Raw genomic sequence first — 6,000 nt, forward strand, 5'->3', positions numbered from 1 at the left:
ATACTATGATCTATTATACTGCCAGATGAGTACTACAGCCCACTCAGGTCAAAAGCTCTTGGCCTACTTAGCTAACTACGATAGAATGGTAAACAGTGACCACAAATTAGAACCAAATAATACAGGGTTTTCCAATAAGAGGTGTTTTTTTTTTGGTATTCGAAGAAAAATGCTATTTTTTAACATAACTGATCGGATGTTTATTTCATTATAAAGAGGAATGTATACCGTTAATAGTGGAAAATAACATCAGGCAAATGACTACTACAACCACATTTACAGGACAATATCCTCTTCATGAAATTTTCCATAACCGAATTGCAAATTGGCTGCCGTATGCCCCCAAAAACCTCACGATTTCCATCTTTGATGTCTGGAATCGACACTGTGCTGTTGGCGCAGACCTTCTCTTTCACGTGGGTCCAAAGAAAAAAGTCACAAGGTGTTAAATCACAAAATCTCGATGGCCAATTGTGGTCACCTCTTCGAGAGATAACACGGTCCGAAAACTTTTCCCGTAAAAGATCAATGGTTTCGTTGCTTGTGTGGGACGTAGCGCCGTCTTGTTGAAAATAAACGTTGTCCAGATCAATACCATCAAATTCCGGCCATAAAAAATCGTTATTAATCTCTCGTTACCGCAATCACATACAAAATAACACCTGTTATTGAAAAACCCTTTAGTTAAGAAGCAGTCGGTAGAAATTTTTGATTTTGATAGCCAGGGAAAACACCAGTTCAGAAGGGCTGCGTGCAGCGACTTTCCATTTGAAGGAAAATATTTTATTTTACGTGCAGCGGAAGGGCAGATTTAAATTTGTTAGGAGTTTGGGCGAACATTTTTTCTTTTCAGGCATTTATCTTGATTTTGCCCCACAAGTGGAGGTCTCTACAATTTTACACAAAATTAGAAATTCCGAAAAGCTAATAGTTTCTTATGGGAAGCTTTTTTCATGCTAGTATTACACTCTGAGGTTGGCCATTGTCTGCCGAGGAGTGTCCACTTCTAGAAATACCTTCTTCTAGCATTTCATGTTTCATGACCACAGTGACGGGCAAATACCCTTCGACATCATGGTCCGGAAACGAATGTATGCGTGGGACTCCAAGAAGAAACACGTCATCACTAGCTTCCCAGAACGAAGATGCCAAACCATGCTGCGGTGGGAAAGCCGGTGGGACAATAAACCGAGTGGGAGATGGACGGCGAAACTTATTCCATCAATTGACAAATGGGCACAAAAGAAACTTCGGGGAAGTGAACTACTTTTTAACTCAGTTCCTCACGAGCCACGGATACTTTCGGAGATATTTATACTGCATGGGCAAGGTAACCGATTCCAAGTGCATTTACTGCGAAGCGCTGAGCGATGACGCTGAACACACGTTTTTTAGTTGCGACAAGATGGCTCGCGGAAAGAAATGCTCTGAGAGAGCAGATTGGCGACATCGCACCGGGTAACATAATCACAAAATGCTCGAACGCGAGTACAGCTCGAATGCGATAAAGAATTACATCGAGAACATACTACCGAAAAAAAGATTGACCTAGACACAGTGCAATAAAGAGAAGTCGCACAGATAGAGACACAAGAAGACGAGCCTATAGCTTGAAAACTGGCTACAAATATGGTGGACCCAGACGTGGGTGAATAGAATTGGTCTTTTATGAATGCCGTTCTGGGCCTTCCCGAAGTAACATAGAAAGCAGTTCCGGGAAGGATGTCTCTCAAGAAAGAGAGTAGGGGTCGTTTTAGTGGCCACACCACTAGACGCAGTGGACGATGGTTGCGCTAAGTGCGAAGGCATTTTAAACCCTACCTCACCCATCAAAAAAACAAAAAACAAAAAAAAAAAACATGACCACAGTGAGCTTCGGAACCGCGCCGAGCGAATCTTGATTAAGCACAAATCTACTTCGCTATGGTGGCGCTCATCTAACTGTTCGAGAAGTTTATAATCTCGGTTAGGATACATTGGGTTAGAGAGACTGACTGCTCTGCGAAAGAGTTCCTTCGGTGTTCGGTGCCACAGAGGCATAGAGTGATGCCTAAAAAAGATTTCTGCAGTTCTATAAGCAAATGTCTTGCAATCATCCCAAGTCTTAGCAAGTCAATAATATTACTCAAGTACCTAAACTAACCAAATCGACGAAAAAACATTCTTCCAGAAGTTTTAGGCTCATTTTTCAAGCTATACCGAATCTATACGGAATTTTCCTATACCTTGAAAACTGAGCTTCAAACTTATGGAATCCATACAGAATTTTCAAATACGGAATCTATACAGCATTTTCCTATACCTTGAAAAATGAGCTTAAAACTTTTGGGGCACTCTTTTTGCGTTGATTTGGTTATCTGTATGGATTCGGTATTTTCCTCTTTTCTTCAATTTCTTTAGCAATTATTTATGCTTTCGAATCTAAGACCATGTCGAACGTGAGTATTTTTATGAGGAACCGCATATTTGACTTTGAGTGCCCAGTAGGTTTCGTGTTCTGCATTCTCCAAATCTTGTCCGAAGAGAACCCGAAATTGCCTATGCAAGAATCCTGTTTAGTTCACCTGCTGTTAGCAGCTGATCCAGGTTTCTCCACAACTTACATTACCAGCACTCGATTCTCCAAGACTACTTTCAGACCACATTCGCGCACACTCGTTACCATTATGCCCCGGAATCAATGCAGAGATTTCTAGCAAAAACTTCCAATTTGAATCTTCTCATAGATCCACTACTTCAACTATCCCTTAACTTAGAAATATGAAGCTAAAGACGGATGTGGCGCAAAATATCTCTAAGCCAATACACACACACACCTACATGCACACATACATCTACGAATATGAACTCGAAACGACTCGCAAGTTGTGTGACAATTCAACGCTAGATCAGCGCGATAGACAAACTGTCATAAATCATGTGACAGCCGAAGCGGACAGTGAAGAGTTATGTGACTCTAATAAATTTGACGGCATACCAAGGAATTGTCAACAAAGTAAATTTTATCGCTACATATGCGACACCTCTGGGATCGAGCAGAACTCCCCAAACAAATAAATAAGCGGCATAAAGCGGGCGTTAGCCGGTATAACCGCCAGAGAAAAAAGAGAACGAATTCAAGTGAACGGCTTACTTTCAAGATCACAAATCTGCAACGGCGGCAGCCACAACAATTTATGTTTTGCAAATAAAAAGAAGCTTCTTGTCAGCGCATACAAAGTTGCAGCAAACGGACGACGGAGATTGAGTGGTACTTACTTTTGTGGCAAAGTATGCAGAGAAGAGGTAGAAACTTGTTGCATAGCAAAAAGAACAAATACACCTAGCAACAAAAAGCAAGAGCAGCAGCAGCAGCAGCAATCAACTAGTGCTTTTCGATGATCACTTACAGAAGGCAAGAAATGGCTTGGGACCACCAACGAAGCACCAGTTGAAAGTCTGGGTTAAATATGAGCGTCTGTGCATGTGTATGTGTGAGCAAGTTAGGTGTGGGGTGTGCGGTGTGTGGTGTGCGGTTTCCTTAACGCTTTGCAAGCGCACGAATATAACCAATGAGGGAGAAAAATTGCAAGTAATTGCAGCTGCCAATGCACTGTCAATTGCCGATTTGAGCTGCCAACCGAAGGAAAAAGTTGAAGTGCAGCTGAAATATGTGAAGACTGAAGGGAGACAGTGGCTGTGAAAAATTTGCAGTACGAATGGTATAAGAATTAATTCAATGAACTTCAAAACAAATAATACTTAGTAATAAGAGACACTACCACACATGCATTTGCTTCCAATACAAAGAATGCTCGAAATTTTTTATATGGCAGAAAATGCGCAACAGCGTCAGAAAAAAAATTGTCAAAAATCAACGGGAGTTTTCAGTCATTACAAACTTACAGAACTACAACAAAATTTACTAGGCTACAGAACTGCGTACCTTAGGCCGGGTCGATTTGTGAGGAGGCAAAAAAATCGCCCATTGCTCTGTGAAAATCATATTCTAGGGATCAAAATAAGAAACTTTGCCGAAGGAACCATACCTCTAAGCCGAATTCTGATGTCTCCCAATTTGGGTCGAACTTTTTAGTTTCTTTTCTATAACTCACTTAAATTAATTTTTTCATTTACATATGTTCTGACTAAATAAATTTCTTAAGAGAAAAAATAGATATTTTTATAAATAAATAATAAATATTATTATAAATAAATAAAAATAAAGAAAAAACATAGCCATTTAGCTGATTTTTTCATGTAAAGGCCAAAAATGGTGATATTTTTAAATTGGGGGACATCAGAATTCGTTCTGGAGGGATGGTTCCTTCGGCAAAGTTTCTTATTTTGATCCCTAGAATACGATTTTCACAGAGCAATGAGGGATTTTTAAATCGACCCGCCCTAGCGTACCTATAATTTTTCTAAGTTTGAGCTGTAGCTCGACATTTTTACCGCAAAGTTTTGTATTTGGGGAGAAAATCTGCACCGAAGCTTACACCTCTGTCTCGGAGGGTTTTCTCTAAATCAGCCAATTTATCTATTTCCTTAAACTCCTAGTGTTTTTCAAGCAGAAGTCTTTGCAATCCTGCCGGCATACAAAATGCTTAGGGAACGTGGAAGCGAGGGAGATATTAACATTTTCTCTGATAGTCAAGCCGCGATCAAGGCACTAACGACGCAATGGTGCAGAACGAAGTTAGTAAACTCCTGTAAGAAGGAAATCAAATCTCTTAGTAGTGCAGGTAACATTGCTCTGATCTCGGTTCCAGGACATAGGACCATAGAGGCAAATGAAATTGCTGATGAGCTTGTCAGGAAGGGGACTGAATTGGCCTCAGAGACCTCCTACCCGGTCATCGGCATCCCCCTGACTATTGTACAAGGGCAACTGTACAAATTGTTTCTTAGGAAAGCGCAGAAAAGATGGAGCTTCATTTCTTCATATGCTATTTCGAAAACCCTTTGGCCCCAGTACAATATACGGAGAACTCAGATCTTTGGACTCCTCGCCATTCAATTTCAAAACTCATAGCTGTGTTTACCGTTTCCTTTTTTCAGTGAGTTGAAAAATTCACCTCGTCCAAAAGAAGGAACTCATCCGTGAACATTTTCGTGCGCTGATTTATTTTTTGCCGAAGAAGCACCTCAAAGCAAATAGTCATTTGCTTTTTCGGAAAATACCACATAGAAAGCTAAAATAGCCAATTAAGGAAAATTATGGAAATCCAACCACCGAAGATGAATCATCACTCACCAAGGCAAGGCGAACTCTCACGTATCTGCTCACACAACTCTTGAGCTTTTGAGTACTCAAAAGATCGAAATAATAGGTCATCTACCTTAGAAACCTGATTTGGCACCTAATGATTTCTTTTTGTTCCCCAACATTAAAACTATAATGCGAGGTCAAGGTTTTTCAATGCCCAAAAAAGCTTATGCCTTTACTAAACATCTCCTTTTGAAGCTATCCACTTCTGAGTGGCAAACGAGATTAAAAATTGTTTCAAGCGAATGCAGAAGGGCATTGATTTCCAAGGAGAGTATTTAGAAAAATCAATAAAGTCATTTTACTGTGTTTTCATTATAGGTAAAAGGCAAACCCTGTATGATAAAAGTGGCAGAATGAATTCTATTTTTGTATACGTTTTATGGAAATTAAATTAACAAAACAAAGGTAGTCAAAGCTCGAGGTGCACACATTCAGCCTCTTAGAGTAGATTTTTAAGATTTTTCTTACTCACTTATAAAAGGTAAGCTACCATATTGTTCCAATTCTTTAACCAGATGATTTAAATTCAGTAGTTCTCATAGAATACAAAAACTTTTGAATAAGAATATTGGTACTCATTTTTAATTTACTATTTTAAGACATTGAACTATTGAATTTTGTTAGTAATACATTTTTTAGTACGAAATTTAATGTTAATAAAAAGTTTTTATATTTATCTAAATGTTTAGTACTGATATATTTTCTAAATATTTAGTGCTAAATTTTTTAGTACTAATTTTGAGTACTAA

This window comes from Anastrepha ludens, chromosome 6, assembly GCF_028408465.1.
Source record: "Anastrepha ludens isolate Willacy chromosome 6, idAnaLude1.1, whole genome shotgun sequence".
Lineage (NCBI taxonomy): Eukaryota > Metazoa > Arthropoda > Insecta > Diptera > Tephritidae > Anastrepha > Anastrepha ludens.